Here is a 16,737-nt window from a genome sequence, read left to right on the forward strand (position 1 = left end):
ACCTGGCCTGCATCTCCCTAGGTGACATGTCCCAACATCAACACCACTGTCTTTCTGTCTTGCCAATTTCCACTCTCTCCCCCCCCCACTCCTCCCAGACAAGAGGAGAAAGTATCTTCTCCCAGCTCAAGTGAACCCATTGTCCCATGTGGCTTTACTCTGAGTGTATGGTCTTTGAGTACTAATGACCCACCATTGTCTCTGATCTGGAATGTACATGCTTAAAGCTTGTCAGCAATGGTGGATACATATAGAAAGAAGGGCATTCATGATGCAGCAATTTTCACGGTAACATCTTCGTAGTAATTTAATAATATCAACCAGAATGCATAAGTCATATGTAAGGCTACATTTTAGCCACAGGTATTTTTAGTAAAAGTCTTGGACAGGTCACGGGCAGTAAACAAAAATTCACGGCCCGTGACCTGTCCATGTCTTTTACTATATACCCCTGACTACAACTTGGAGGTTGGGGAGGCTTGGGGGGGGGTGGAGGGGGCCAGGGGTGCTCAGGGGGGCACTGGGAATGCTGGGCAGGGGGCCTAGGGGATTGCTGGGGCTGAGGCAGGTTCCCTACCCGGCTCCTGGCAAGCAGCAACCTCCAGCTCCTAGCTCCATGCACTGCCTCCACTCCACCCCAAGCCCTGATTCTGCAGCTCCCATTGGCCAGGAACCGTGGCCAATGGGAGCTGTGGGGGCGGTGCCTGTGGGCGGAGGCAGCACGTGCAACTAGGAGCTGAGGGAGGGGAGTTCTGTTGCCCTTCCGGGGAGCCCCCCCCCAGGTAAGCACCACCCTGGAACCCAATCCCCAGCCCTGAGCCCCCCCCACACCCAAATTCCTGCTGCTGGGGGGCGGGGGAGCCCGAGACTGCCCCAGGGGCTGCCCAAGCTGCTCAAGCGGTTCCCAGGCCGGCCGCTGCAGAAGTCATGGAGGTTGCGGAAAGTCACAGAATCCATGACTTCCATAACCTCAGTGACAAACATGGAGCCTTAGTCATATGTACATAGGTTCCCCAAATCACCACAACAAGTAAAGCGGGTGGCTCTACTTCCCTGTGCCAAGCAAAATGATATCAAAACCATTGGTATTTCATTGAGAGAGATAACTTTGGTCAGGCAAAGAGAAATTATAATGCAAAGAGATAGTTGGAGGAGTAGTTGATCACAATTCAGTAAAGTTGGAGACTACAGTTAGCTAAAAAGGGCTCTTATACCAAAGAGCAAATAAGCATTGATTCCAAAGAAAAATCCTGCTACCATGCTCTTTGTATATAGCCTTCAAGCTAGAAACAATACACTAAAAATCCATCTGCTGATGAGGTCAGCAGCACCATCCCCTGAGAGGGTCATAAGGACAGGAACGAAATAATAATGCAGAATCAGAAAGAAATGGTTGCAGCACTGGAAAAATGCCAAGATCTTTTGTTGATATTTTCAGCTTTCCTGACCCCATCAAGATGAGATCCCTGTACTGTTGCTAAGGCACCAAGAGCAGCTGCGGGCTCGCCAAAATAAAACATTATTATCTCAGACAAGGGGAACAAATCTTATTTTAAAATAAAAATATATTGGGAAAAACAGTTTAACCGCTATTAAACAAAAACATTTTGAATTTTTTAAAATATTTGTAGAAATATTGTTTCCCGGATTAAGACAAAGATTTAGTTTTATTCTGGATAATGATGATTAATGAGTTCCTCATTAGACAATTCTGTCTGTATTTGTATGCGTGGGTGGGATTGGGATGTCCAAACTGAAAGCATGGAACCATGTTTAGCCCATATGCTGCTAGAAACCTTGATTCATGCCTGACTTATAACCTGTTTTCTGTGTAATCCAGCCAGAGCCCCTTATGAGAGAGGAAATTGTGGCACTTCCGAGCCCTTTTCACATAGGGTAAGATCCTTCACAAGAGCTATGCTCCTAGATGTTTCCAAACAGTAGTAAAAGGGGCAGTATTGCTCCAGTGAAGTCGAGTGTTTCCAAGAAGTGTGAGGAAGGGAGTCTGGTTAAAAACTCTGATTGCTTTAAAGTACAAAGGGCTCCATGAGTGTGTGGGGTTGTCTGCAAGTTTATACACGGGCATAACCTCCTTTACAACTACCCTGAGGCAGTAAACAGCAGGGGAAGAAATAACCTCTGACAGTTCAGGATCTAAGGAAATTCAATCTGCAGAATCATTCAGTTTTATGGGTGAGTGAATCCAAACTATCATCTGTTTAAGTGTGATAGCCTATATAAAGGCTCAAAAGAAAAAATAAACGGGGTTTTTCACTTCTGCCACTTTTACTTCTTTCTTCTAGGGCAAAAGCTGACAATGCGTGTTGGGTTTGCACAGCCTAGTAAAGCTGTTTGCACAGCTAGTCTGTGCCTGGGCCTAGTCTGTGCCTGGGGCGCAGTCCTACTCCTGAGGTCAGCCCTTTTCCCATGGTGTGAGACAACAACCTGACCTTCCTGATCCTAGTTTTCAAGAGGAAAGGCACAACATCATTTTCTTCACTAAAAAGACACAGATGAGGCTAAAACATTTCACCACCCAGCGCGATCTACTGGAACTGATGGAGCCCTAAACATACTCTTTGTGGGCTTGCACCAATGGCAAAATTCCCAGTAACTTCAAGTAAAGCAGGATCAGGCAACTTCTCAGTAACAGTATTGCCAGCCCTAAATGTTCAAAAGTCATGAGTCAGGCTCACCAAAAATCATGAAATCGGATTTAAAATCATGAGATTATGTAAAAATAATAGATTTGGTTTTCTTTTTATTTGCCTTCTACTTATTGAGCCTTTAGAGTGCACTGTGGTCACATTTTGAAGTTTTCTCCACAGCCACAAGGGCTAGAAACTTACTTTTTGTTTAAGAATGCAGGCTGAAATCATCACATATCCACATGACTCCAGGAGCTGGGACTTTAAGGAAAACAATAATTATCAGAAGACTCATGACAAAATTATGAGAGTTGGCAACACTGCTGAGTAAGGTTGCAAGACAGCAAGTGCCCATCCTAGAAAGGGAAAAGCATTTAGAATACAATACAACAGATTAATTACTAAGAACTCCTGAGTATTAGGTTTTTCAATGAAACTGGGGTTACTATTTTGTGGGGGTTACACCCTTGTTTTTCTTTATCCTGATGAGACAACACTGTTCGTGAGAGGTCAAAGGATACCCTAGCAAGGAACTGACTGGCAGATTCAAAAACAGATGTTTTTAAGTCTGGATATTTGCTCTTGGGTTTATGTGTTTGTTTCATTTTTTGGTTAGGTTTTGGGGGGTTTTTTTAAACTCACTGAATCCTATTGGTTAGCTAAGTAAAACTAACAATGTTAATAAAAAACAGGCAATTATGGTGTAGCTTATACCACTGATATTTCCTATTATTCAGAACAAGAGGCTAAAAGTATCCATGGCATAACACACTGACTTCAATGGAGTTCCAGAAAGGATAAATCTGGCCCAAGAGATTTTTGTTTGTTTAGTCACTGCTTTTTAGCACAAAACTGTTTTATTTAGAAACATGTAAAATGTATTTCCAGCAACACCAAAATTAGGCTAGTTTAAAGTTTCTGCTAAAAGAGTTATGTATTCTTTATATTGCTCTGATAGAAGTAGTCTTAAGAAAAGTTTTATTTGAACCAATAATTATTTTACATTAGAGGAACAAGGCTGTGTTTGTTTGAAAATCCAGTGTTCCCATTATTGGGACTAATGGAAGCTAATTACACCGATTTCAATATTTCCTACTTTCATTAAAAATCATCAGATCAGTAGTTTTATTTTAAAAGATTTTTTTAGAATCTGTTTTCTAACAAATTATTTGTTACATGTGAAATTGAGTGATAATTTGAATAAACATTTTCTTCAGCTACCTGAAAGAAAGAAAAAAAATAAACCATGCCCACTCAAAGATTGTTCTTCGTAGATGCCCATCCATAGAGCAACTGTATGACTGATCCTGCAAACACCCTGCATGTGTTTAACTTTAAGCACATAAGAGTCACTTTGAAGTTGGTGGAACTGCTCACGCTTACAATTAAGTATGTGCATAAGTGTTTGTAGGATCAGGGCTATAGTTTGTAACTGCTAATATTCTGAAATGGTTGGGTGATCCCACTGCAAGTTTGAAGACTACAGTCTTCTGGCTAGGATACAAATCACAAGGGCAATTGGTCCTCCTGCTTCAAGGTATAAGATAATCATCAACTCTGTTCAGTGTGAAATTTTCCATTTGGGGTGTAGTATTGGTAGCATTGCATAATTAGGCGCCCTAGACTTGGTCTAATGCCCATTCAAATCAATGGGAGTCTTTCCATTTTCTTCAGTGGGCATTGGATTAGGGGGCTGGGCTGTAAGGAAGGGATGACACTTTCCTCTGAAGCATCTGATGCTGGCCACTGTTAGAGACAGGATACCAGACAAGGCTAGATGGGCTATTGTACCGTTCCTGCACGGCCAATTGCTAAATGCTTTAGTTAGACAATTTATGGAAATCATTGAAAAACATTCTAATTGGAAGCAGCTCTGCTTCTACAGCACAGCATTTCTCCCCCACTCTACATTTATTTATTGAGGCATTTAGCAGAAAACAAGATCTTTGTTTGTAAAATTCCACTGCTCTTGTTTCTTATTCCCCCCTGCAATTCATAATCCAGTGTTTGTGAGAGACATTATAATTGGCTGCTCTGGAGGAACTTTTTTTTTTTTTAAAGAGGTAGTCACTAATAATAGAGAATGTATAGTTACAGGACTAAAACGAGCACAACTCTGATAACACACTTTATGAAGAGAATCTCTTTCAATGCTTCCAAATAGGAAAATATCCATGTGACAGAAGACCACCTCCAAAGGTGTGCCAAACAATTTTTGCTAACAGGAGAATAGTGCAAATTGGCAAAGCAAGTAAAAGTGGATATTAATGGAATCTGAAAAAGTACTGTAAATAGTAACTAAACTCCAAAATGGTCTGAATCCGCCCCAGGTGAGGTCAGCATTTATAGTGCTACAATAATTCCTTTATGTATCTAATCACTATGGTCCAAAATACATGCATAGGTAAAAATACATTGGCAATGAGTGTGGTGTTCCCTGTGCTAAAGGCTTGGTCCACACTGCAGACTTATATCAGTATTGCTACATCGTTATGGAGTGTGGAAAGCCCACGCCCCTGAGCGACTCAGTTATATGGACTGAACTCCTAGTGTAGACAGCACTGTGTCGACAGGAGGGCTTTTGTTGTTCATGATTCCCACCCTCTACTCTCAGTAAGTGGCATTATTAAGGATATACGAACAGGTTCAGTTGAAATACAATCTGCCCTGTATCTTTGGCTAGAGCTCCAACCAAACCACATCTGAAGCAGTTTGGATAAATATTTCCCTTCTATGCTTCCTGATTCTGGGCAGGGACCAGAAGTGGAAGTTTGAATCCCATGAAAAAATCATTCTTGTGAAACTTCTGATCTGACTGGAAAGTCAGCATATTGGAAATGTTGTCTGAAAAGTCTGATTTCCTGAGCAGCTGTTTTGTAGACCAGAGAGACTGGGATATTTTGGATAAGTTTTTTTGGGATCCAAACTGAAATGAGCCAGATGTACTTTTTCATACTTACCCATATGTTGGCATTACATAGCTCTGCAGGCAACTTTTCAGAACTAAAGCTGAAATTCAGTTGATTTTTTTTCTAATATGATGCTCCAAATTTTCTTCCTGTAGCAGATGCTGAGCTCCTGCTACCCAGGGCTATATCATTATATCATTTCTTTAAACGGGAATAATCTCAAGGTTAACACTAATTCATAACTCTGCTAAATGTTTATTGAGTAGTGCGAAAATAGCCATGCATCCCTTTCTTCACATCTGGTTGAATTTAAGATTGATTTTCAAACACTTATACTGTACTAGTAAGGCATGAATGAATTTCCTCTGGGAAAAGGTGTCTGATGTAGTTCCTGAAGACTTGATATAACTAGCCTATGCCATGTTTCTATGTAATACAGTTTACTCAACACTGTGGGGCAGGGAGACCTTTAGTCTTATTCATGATATGCCAATGACTTTCTTGCTAGAGGCTATCAGTCACTCTGCCTCTTATGCCCTGTACAAATCAAAATTACGTCTGTTGATATGCTAGTTCACTCTATTTTCCCAAGCATATAAACAGACTTAATTTCAATTTTTACAGGGCAAAAGAGTCAGATTGCTTGATATCCTCTGGCAAGAAAATCATTGGCATATCATAAATAACCTCCCCCCCTTATGTTCAGCATACTATATTACATAGAAACATGTGGCGCTACAGTCCAAATTCCACTCTACTGTGAGTGGATGTAAAACCAATTAAGCTATGTTTTTATAAAAGGCGGTAATTACTTATTTCATTTAATTATTCCTCTTATTTGTTTCTTTTGATTTGTAATACACATTAATACACATCCATCTCAGGCTCTGAGCATCTTGCTGTTACTTAAAATTACAGAATTTGCATAATCTACATCTCAATCAACTTTATTTTTATATTAAGGAAAGCGTCAAAGCCAAGAAAGAACGAATATAAAGTCTCCCATGCATACATCTCAATGTCTAACAACAGGCACCTTGAATTGCCTCACAGCACTGCCTCCAGCAGAGACAGTCCTCACTTTTAAAGGTGCAGTACACAGAAACAGTCATAATAGTTACATACACCACCGAAGTCAATGGAGTTCCACCCATACACACCTGGGCAGAATGTAACCCTTTATCTTTACGTGTGTCTTCTGAGATTTAATTTCTTGCATACATGAAACCATGTTAGGTCAACTGACATAAAAATGTATTTTTAAAATGTTTGAATATATCTTACAGTTATTTAAACCTTTAAAATATATGTATCTTGGGCATTTCTAATGCAACCATCATTTTGCTAGCTAGGTGCCAAGAATGGTCTGTATTATAAACGCTATATTATTTCAAATCATTACTTTATGTTATGGGTAGCGTACACCCTTTCTTTCTCTTAAACGTAAGGGGAATTTGGCTTGTCTGTCCAGCACGACATCGTGAGTACATGCAGGATGTTTTCATCTCTAGATGTCTCTAGGCAGGCAGTTCAATGTACAGGTGCAACTTGCATGTACCGTAACTCCTCACTTAACGTTGTAGTTATGTTCCTGAAAAATGCGACTTTAAGTGAAACGATGTTAAGCAAATCCAATTTCCCCATAAGAATGAATGTAAATGGGGGGGCTAGGTTCCAGGTAATTTTTTTTTTTGCCATACAGTACAGTACAGTACTATAGTTGGGAGGTGTCCCCGCCTTACCCCACACAGGCATAGCCCACTGGCACTGGAGATGAGGCAGGCAAGGAGGCTGAAGGTGCCTGTAGGCTAGGAGAAGCACGTTGTGCAGCAGCAGCGGCAGCATCCCCTACTCTGCAAGCACCAGGGGTGGGGGGCTCAACCCTCGGCCCGCCCATGCCACCCCTTCCCCCCAGCCCCCACCCTTAACCCACTTCTTCTTCCCCCCCTCCGCCTCCTCCTCCTCCTTTACTCCGCACGCTGCATCCTCGCTCCTCCCCTCTCCCTCCCCTGCCCGTGGCAATCAGCTGGCTTGCAGCATTCAGGAGGCAGGAGGGAGGGGCAGGGCCGGCTCCAGGGTTTTTGCCGCCCCAAGCAGCAAAAAAAAGAAAAGAAGAAGCCGCGATCGCGATCAGCTCTACCACCCCTGCTTCAGTCTTCGGCGGCAATTTGGCGGCAGGTCCTTCGCTCCGAGAGGGAGTGAGGGACCCGCTGCCGAAGAGCCCAACGTGCTGCCCCTCTCTGTTGGCCGCCCCAAGCACCTGCTTGCTGGGCTGGTGCCTGGAGCCGGCCCTGGGGAGGGGGGAGGAGCGAGGACACAGCGTGCAGGCTGCCCTTCCCTCCCCTGCCTCCTGAACACCGCAAGCCAGCTGATTGCCGTGGGCAGGAGGCAGGGGAGGTGTGTCGCGTCCTCCCTTCTCCCCCCTCCCTCCTGCCTGTGGCAATCAGCTGGTTTGTGGCGTTCAGGAGGCAGGGGAGGGAGCCTGCGCGCCGAGTCCTTGCTCCTCCCCCGTCCCTCCTGAACACTACAAGCCAGCTGATTGCTGCGGGCAGGAGGTGGGGGGAGGAGGGAGAAGGTGCTGATCTATGGTGTCTGCTAGCGGGCAGGAGGCGCTGTGGTGGGGGCGTAGGGGAGCTGATAGGGGGCCTGCCAGCTGTGGACAAAGCAGGCAGCCAAACCACGTTATAGCGAATTTTGCAAAACTTTAAATGGAGCATGTTCTGTAATTGAGCAGAGACGTAAGATCAAAACAATGTTAAGCGAGAGGACGTTAAGTGGGGAGTTATTGTATAGCCTTTGAATTTGTTCCATGAATATAGTGACGTGGGAAAAAGATAGAAAGGTCACTTAGAAATATTCTTTCACTCAGTTTCTTTATCGTTTAAGTTAGATTTTAAATGAAAAGATATAGTATCAACCAGCAAAGGAAAAGCAGGGTCTTTTTTTCCCAAACTGCATTCAAAGAACTTATTAAAACAAGACTGTGTCTTTGTGGCTTAGAGTTATGCTGTTCACTTCAAACTTATTCAGTGAAAAAGGAACATAGCTGTAGCTACTTTGCTGCTCTTTTTGCAATCTAGTGAGGAAATAATCTTCTTCCCTAGCACTTAAGAACATAAGAATGCCCATACTGTGTCAGACCAAAGGTCCATCTATCCCAGTATTCTGTCTTCCGACAGTGGCCAGTGCCAGATGCCCCACAGGGAATGAACAGAACAGGTAATCATCAAATGATCCATCCCCTGTTGCCCATTCCCAGCTTCTGGCAAACAGAGGCTAGGGACACCATCCCTGTCCATCCTGGCTAATAGCCATTGATGGACCTATCCTCCATGAACTTATCTAGTTGTTTCTTGAACCCTGTTATAGTCTTGGTCTTCACAACATCCTCTGGCAAGGAGTTCCATAGGTTGACTGTGTGTTGTGTGAAAAAATACTTCCTTTTGTTTGTTTTAAATCTGCTGCCTATTAATTTCATTTGATGATCCCTAGTTCTTGTGTTATGAGAAGGAGTAAATAACACTTCCTTAGTTACTTTCTCCACACCAGTCATGATTTTATAGACTTCTGTCACATTCCTCCTTAGTTCTCTCTTTTCCAAGCTGAAAAGTTCCAGTCTTATTAATCTTACCTCATATGGCAGCTGTTCCGTACCCCTAATAATTTTTGTTGCCCTTTTCTGAACCTTTTCCAATTCCAATATATCTTTTTTGAGATGAGGCGACCACATCTGCATGCAGTATTCAAGATGTGGGCGAACCATGGCTTTATATAGAAGCAATATGGTATTTTCTGTCTTATTATCTATCCCTTTCTTAATGATTCCCAACATTCTGTTTGCTTTTTTGACTGCTGCTGCACATTGAGTGGATATTTTCAGAGAACTATCCACAATGACTCCAAGATCTTTTTCTTGAATGGTAACAGCTAATTTAGACCCCATCATTTTATATGGATAGTTGGGATTATGTTTTCCAATGTGCATTACTTTGCATTTATCAACATTGAATTTCATCTGCCATTTTGCTGCCCAGCCACCCAGTTATACCTGACTTGTAGCTCTCAAACTCCACATGGGCCCATTTGAGTCAGGCCCAAGGAAAGCTGTGTGAAACCTGGTGGGTTAAATTAATATGAGCCTAACAAATCATAACACATGAGTTAGGGGTCTAGGTTTCCTTGGTGTTTGGATTCTGCCTCCTCCCCACCATGTCCAACAGGCCCCTGCATAGGTGCTGGAACTAGGGGTGCTGCCGCACCCCCTAGCTGGAAGTGGTTTACATCATATAGAGGGTTTAGAGTTTGTTTCAATGGTTCTCAGCGCCCCCACTATACAAATTGTTCCAGCACCTGGGACCTGGGCAAATTACCTTGTCACTGAAGTCATCTGGGTGGAGTCTTGCTTAGTGGCTCAGTTCTCCCAAGATCTTCAGAGACACTGGATGGCTGCTCTCCCTTCTTTAGGGTGACCAGATAGCAAGTGTGAAAAATCGGGATGGGAGGGGCGCAAGAGGTGCCTGTATGAGAAAAAGGCCCAAATATCGTGACTATGCCTATAAAATCGGAATATCTGGTCACCCTACCCTTCTTGTATCTTCAGAGGACAGCCTAGTAAGCATGCTGTCACCAGTGCTTTTTAGGGGCTCAAAGATGCGGGAGCACCACCTGCATTCACTGCTGTTGGCCACCTGAACAAATCTGGACCCTGAGCAACACTCTTAAACCCTATGAGCTGGTAGCCAGAGAAATCCTGGGGTCTCTTCCGGAGGAGAGAATTTGTGTGGAAAGAGGAGGCAGGTCACAGCAGTCCTGTAGAGAAAAGGGGGGGGGGGGGTTGAGAGAAGGCCAGGACTGCTCCTAGAGAGCGTTTTTTAATCATGGCCTGAAATTCAGCCCAGGTTCCCAAACCTCAGCAAACCTTTTTGCAAACTTCAGGGAGTTTTGTGTTCACAATGGGTATTTCTACACAGCAGCTGGGAGGTGAAATTCCTAGCATTGGTAAACATATACGAACTAGCTCTGTTCAAGCTAGTGACGAAAATAGCAGTATGGCTCTGGTGACACAGGTCGTGTTTTAGGCTAACCACCCAAGTAGGTACCCAGTGGGTTGGGCAGGGCAGCTAGCCCAAGCCACGGCCCATGCCACAGCAGACCTACTGCTATTTTCAGCATGCCAGCTGGAGCAGAGCTAGCACATGCATGTCTACCTGCACTAAGAATCGCCCCTTCCAGCTGCTATGGAGTTACACCCAAAGAAATCTGAAACCAGGCACTCCCCATGGCTTTAATTTTCATTATTTTATTTATCTCTAGTAGCCAAATAAAGGCTTTGATATTATAGCTTATGCTCTCATATAGTTATATTCATTCAGAGTTACTATTTTAGTATTCTAGTCAGTATATTTCATTTTATGTAGAAAAAATGAAATCTTAGTACTGCAGGCCCTAACTAGAGCATCCTCTATTGAGTCTTTGCTGAGATGGGTGGAGACCACCTGGTCTTTATGTGATTTGAAATTGTGTGGTTTAGAGGCACAGATTTACAAAGTTATGTAGGCACCTGAAGATGCAGACAGGAACCCCGTGGGATTTTCAAAAGCACCAATAAGGGTTAGGCACTTAATTTGCTTAGGTGCTTTTGTAAATCCCACTAGGTGCCTCTCTGCATCTTTGGGTGCCTAAATGCTTTTGTAAAACTGACCCAGAGTGCCTAAGGAAGGCCTGCCGTAGCCTAGAACAATATACTGTAATTGAATCTAGTAGCATATTGAGAACCATTTGTGTTACCTCTGCTAACATCAGAAATGTCCATTGTGGAAGCAAGTGGACATATTTGGCATTGGCTAGTTTCTAATGTGAATGTAAGAGTTTGCAGGTTATCAAAGTGTGAGTTACTGAGGTGTTACAAAAACTAAAGCAGGATAAAGGGTAATACCCTGTCTCAAATGAAGAACAATTTAGTGATTTCTTTTCAGAGCCCACTTATATGCCATTTACACAATTAAATATCCCAGCTCAGCAGAAGTTTATGGCCCTGATCTACAGCTGCATTACTGTGACGGGAATTCCTCAATGGTGTAGAGCCAGCATAGTGCCTTTTCCTACCCCCTCTTGCTCGACTATAGGAGATATGGCCCAGACCCTCAAAGGGATTTACGCATTGCCACACTGAGCTTAACTTTTAAGAACCTAGAAAAATCACAGGAACAGCCCTGTGGTTCACAAAGCTTGAGTTAGGCAGCTAGGCTCCCTGTACAATGGATGAGATGAGACAGGTGCCTTAGACTAAAAGAACAGGAGTACTTGTGGCACCTTAGAGACTAACAAATGTATTAGAGCATAAGCTTTCGTGGACTACAGCCCACTTCTTCGGATGCATATCAGATATGCATCCGAAGAAGTGGGCTGTAGTCCACGAAAGCTTATGCTCTAAGACATTTGTTAGTCTCTAAGGTGCCACAAGTACTCCTGTTCTTTTTACGGATACAGACTAACACGGCTGCTGCTCTGAAACATGCCTTAGACTGTGATCCACAAAGGCTGGCATGCTAAGCAGGGAGCCTCCTAAGCTAGCCAGGGGGGAGCTGTTGATGAGAGGGGTGTGTGCTAAACCCTGCCTCTCCTTCTGGGATAGACACTGAAGTCTGGGCAGTAGGGAAGCACCTGTCTCTCCTAGTGATCCATAAACAGGAACCCGCCACTTGCAGTTAGGTGGCTTATGCACCTAAGGCATTTCTTGTGGGAATGAGTTAGGTACCTACCTTGCTCCGCACAAAATGGCTGGAGGAGGAAGAAGAGGAGCCAATGGCATTGGTGGTGATGATGCCCACCTTATAACTTTTAGCTCTATGGTTAGAGCACTCTCCTGAGAGATAGGAGACCCACATTCATGTCCTTTCCCCTCCCTGGCAGAGAGGGAGAAATTGAATATGGGTGTCCCACATCCCAGATGAGTGCTCTAACCACTGGGCTAAAAGGTGGGCGGCAGCAAAACCACCCCCTCCTCCTTTGAATTTGGAATGGGATCAGATCTGGTGGGTGGTCTCTGAGCATGCCTACTGGGTCAGGCCCCGCACGTGACTTAGGCAGACCAATGCCTATCTTCCCCTTGTTCATGAATCACTCTGGGGCTTAGGTGAGAGATAGGCATCCAGTACATAGAGGAAGGCAGCAGTGCTCATGCCCAGAGGCAGAAACGTAGGCTCTGAAGGAACTTTTACCTTGAAAACTTAGGTGCTGCATGAGTTTAGGGGCCTGCAGGGTTTGGCAGGAATTTTGTGGAGCCAAACCTGGGACTTAGGCATCTAAACATCTTTGTGAATCTGAGCCTATACTCCTGAGGAGGGGAATGCATTATGGCCAGAGTACCCCACACTCCAGCAACTGCCAGCTTCCAGAAGGCCTCTTGAGGCCATGAACAGCTAGAGCCTGGCATAATTTAGTGTAGTCCTGCTGCAATTTAAGCTATGGGACTGGATTGATCCTGGGATGGGCTAGGATGGCAATTACATGGCCTGAAAACTGCAACACAATTTTTAAAGTTGTTTAAAAAATAATTAAAGACCAAGATTTAGTTTTTACTCTCTCTCACCCCCGTATCTTTTAGTACCCAGTCTTGGTCCCTTTGAAGTCCAATGCCTCTAATAAGTATTAAATTTGCAGGGAACCACACTTTAATTAACTTTAATTTAATTCACATCAACACAGAGATTAAAACCTCTGAAAGCAAATCACAAAATAATGACATAGAAGCAGAAAATTCCTACAATTTGGGAAACATAATTTGAGGATGTTATGCTGGTAATAGTTCTAATAATCTGTTAAACCATACAAATAAAACTACTGTGTATGTAAGTCTACTATAGGCAGCTTCACTCTTACAGCCATCCTAAAGACTTTAATATAGGCCAGTCCCAGCACCAATTCATTCCCTTGAAATTTAGACAGCAAAAAAGAACAGGCTCTGCATCTGAAAATTATGTCTTCCATCATAGATTTAGGGAGATGGAAAAAGATATTTTAATAGCATGCAGGATAATGGTTCTTCTTACTTCATATAGTGCATTGAGAAATAAGGCATATTGTTTGGCCTATCATTTCTTCGTACATCAACAATCACGTACTGCTGATACATTCACTTTGAGAGGATTGCCCGGTTGGAGAAATGATGCTGAAAGGTTTAAACACCACAAACTCATTACAGTGTTCTGGAAGTATGGCTGTGTCAGAGCTGAATTAATTTTGGAGGCAATAGGGCTGGGGTCCAAAGTCATCCAGCTACAGAGGTCCCCAGCTTCACAAGGGCCAGCTATAGAGATAGGTGACTTGTCTGTTAAAATCTCAAGGGTGATACCGCAGATTAGAAGAGGCATTCACACACTAAAGCTGTTAGTCTAGACAAAATCCAGCACCTTTCTCTGGAATAAATAAGCTGTGCTTCATATCTTCGTTACAGTCAGTGCTTTAGACTCTGTAGTTCACAGAATGGTTCACATCTATATGTCCTGATACATGCAAAACTCTTATTGAAGTCAAGTGGAGTTTAACTTGTATAGGTATTGAATAAAGACTACACAGGAGAGGGCCTCAACCAGATATTTAATTAGTTATCCTATGTATATTGCTGTATTCTTCTTTTGTGAAGTGATCTAAATACAATCAAAACAAGTTACTAACAGAAGTTAAAATAGCAATTGTGTTGAATCTGGTTCAGAATACTATAGGCTTCAATCCTACACACACGTAGCTAGGTGCTTAACTTTATCCTGGAAGCAAAGTTAAGCATATGCATAAGTGTTCATCACATGGGGGCCTTACATTGTAGCTACTCTCTTCTGGACTTGACTAGTACTAAGTAAATATGAAATCTGTATATTATGCAGCAAGAAGTTATGTGTATATTGATGGATGGATGGAGAATACATAGCAGCTGAGAAAGCATACACTGAATGCATTATAAGCAGCCTGCCAGCCACACACTGGCAGCAAATAGAAGCCTCCTTAATCATTTATCTTTTGTGGTCTTCTTCAAGCTGATTAAATGCTCATTCACTGCCTGATAACAGCTGACAAATTCCAATATATTGGAACAAAGCACTCAGTCCTATTTAGTCATATTTTGGAAAGCTGTTTATGTTTTTCTCATTTTGATGAACACTGCCCCTATAATGAGCATAGTAATTATTTACAACCTAAAGAAGCGGCAAAATATGTTTGGGTGCAGAATTTAATTAATGACAGCCTGACAGCTGGTGTGAAAGGGGGTGTATGATTCCTAACTTTTCACACAAAACCTTGTTACTAATAGTGGATTGTTGCAAGTGTTAATACATTTATTCTTTGATACATTTTAAGGCAGCTGGTGAACATTGCAAGACATGTAAATTACAGAAGGTGGCATTTTTGTAACTAGTATATAAAATGTAAGTAACAATATCATCACATGGATATGGTTAACAGAGAATTAAGAAGAATTAGTACTGGCAAAATCTCTAAATGGGAAACAGTAGCAAGTGGAGTACCGCAGAGGTTAGTCTTGAGACATATCTCTTACGGCCAGATCCTGCCCCGCTTATATTGAATAATACCTTACTCTATGAGTCGGCCCACTGACTACAACATGAGTAAGAGTGGCAGAATCTGCCCCTTACTTACCAGTGTGGATGACCTTATAAATTCAACTGTCATTAATTTTGCTGACCACACCAACAGTGCAGAGGCTGCAAAAACTCTGGAGGGCAAAAAACAACTTGGTCTGGAGAGATTGGAACAAGCTGACTGATTCAGAGAGCTCAGATTCTGTGCTAATTTGAGAAAAGTCTTACTCTGGGAACAAGAACAAATATAAACTGGGGGCAGCTATCTGGAAATGAGCAAGCCCAAGATCTATGGGAGATCTAACTGAATACAATCTGAACTTGAAGTTTGACACTGTTGGGGGGGAAAAAGTCCATGTTATTCTCAGATGTGTATAGAGGGAATCCCACAGAGTGGTGACAGTTAAATTATTCTAGATCACAGACCACCTACAAATAAGACATAGATATGACTCAATATCCTTAAACCTCAGGGAATGCAGTCCATATTTTGTACACTATGCTGTAATGTCATAACATGAAGATACCATAAAACAAACTTCCTGAAGCTCACTTTCTTTTTGAGCATTAGTGCATTAGCTGTGACCACATGACAAATAAGGGATTAACGGTGCTCCTCAGCTTAGCTCTGGTACAACAACACTTGGACTATTTTGAGCATTTCTAGTCCCCACACTTTAGGAATGTTAGCAAGTATAAGGTGATTTTTTAAAATGAAAACACGATTATTTCCATTTATTTGGAACAGATTATATACAACCATCATTTAATTCTTACAGCTCAGTCCCTTAACACTCACAGTATTTTAGCTGGAGGTTATCCAAGATTTCTACAGATGAAGTGGTATCATTAATACTAATGACATGTGTGCTAGTTAAGAAATGTAGGAAACAGTTTGAAATGTAAAAACTTTATATCTTGAAGATGACCTTCATAGCTGACACTTTTCATATTGGACGGTATAGTGAGGCTGTGACGGTCCACGCCCCTAAGGTTGCAAGCGGCGTGGACTATCCGCCACCGTCCGTCAAATAGCCCTTCAGTCCAGGGCAGTGTGGCCTAGCGGCCAGAGTCTATGACGTCCCCTTTTCCTAAGGAGACGCGGCCTGATGGCAGGAGTCTATAACACGGCCCTTGGTTACAAGGCAGTAGGGCCTACCGGCCAGAGTCCAGAAAGCAACCCTCGGGTGTAGGGTAACGTGGCCTAGCGGCCAGAGTCCATGGCATCCCCTTTACTTCAAGGAGACGCAGCCTGACGGCCGGGGTCTATACCACAGTCCTTGGCTACAGGGCCATGGGGCCTACCGGCCAGAGTCCAGGAAGAAACCCTCGGGTGGAGGGTAGCGTGGCCTAGCAGCCAGAGTCTTTATCATTGGGATGCAACAGCCCCAGTAGAGCCCGACCCAGGGCCCTAACAGTAGCATAGTGGTTTGCCACCAACTCAGCGGGGGGTTCCGACCGAAACACGCTGAGTTTCCCCGGGTGGGGGAAGGTACCACTCTGTCACCCTCCCGGGGTCCCTTCCTACCAGGCTCTCCGTTGAGGTCTCCCAGGAGTCGTCCTCCCAGGAGTCGTCGGGTCCTT

This window comes from Chrysemys picta, chromosome 1 (assembly GCF_011386835.1).
Source record: "Chrysemys picta bellii isolate R12L10 chromosome 1, ASM1138683v2, whole genome shotgun sequence".
NCBI classification, from domain to species: Eukaryota; Metazoa; Chordata; order Testudines; family Emydidae; genus Chrysemys; species Chrysemys picta.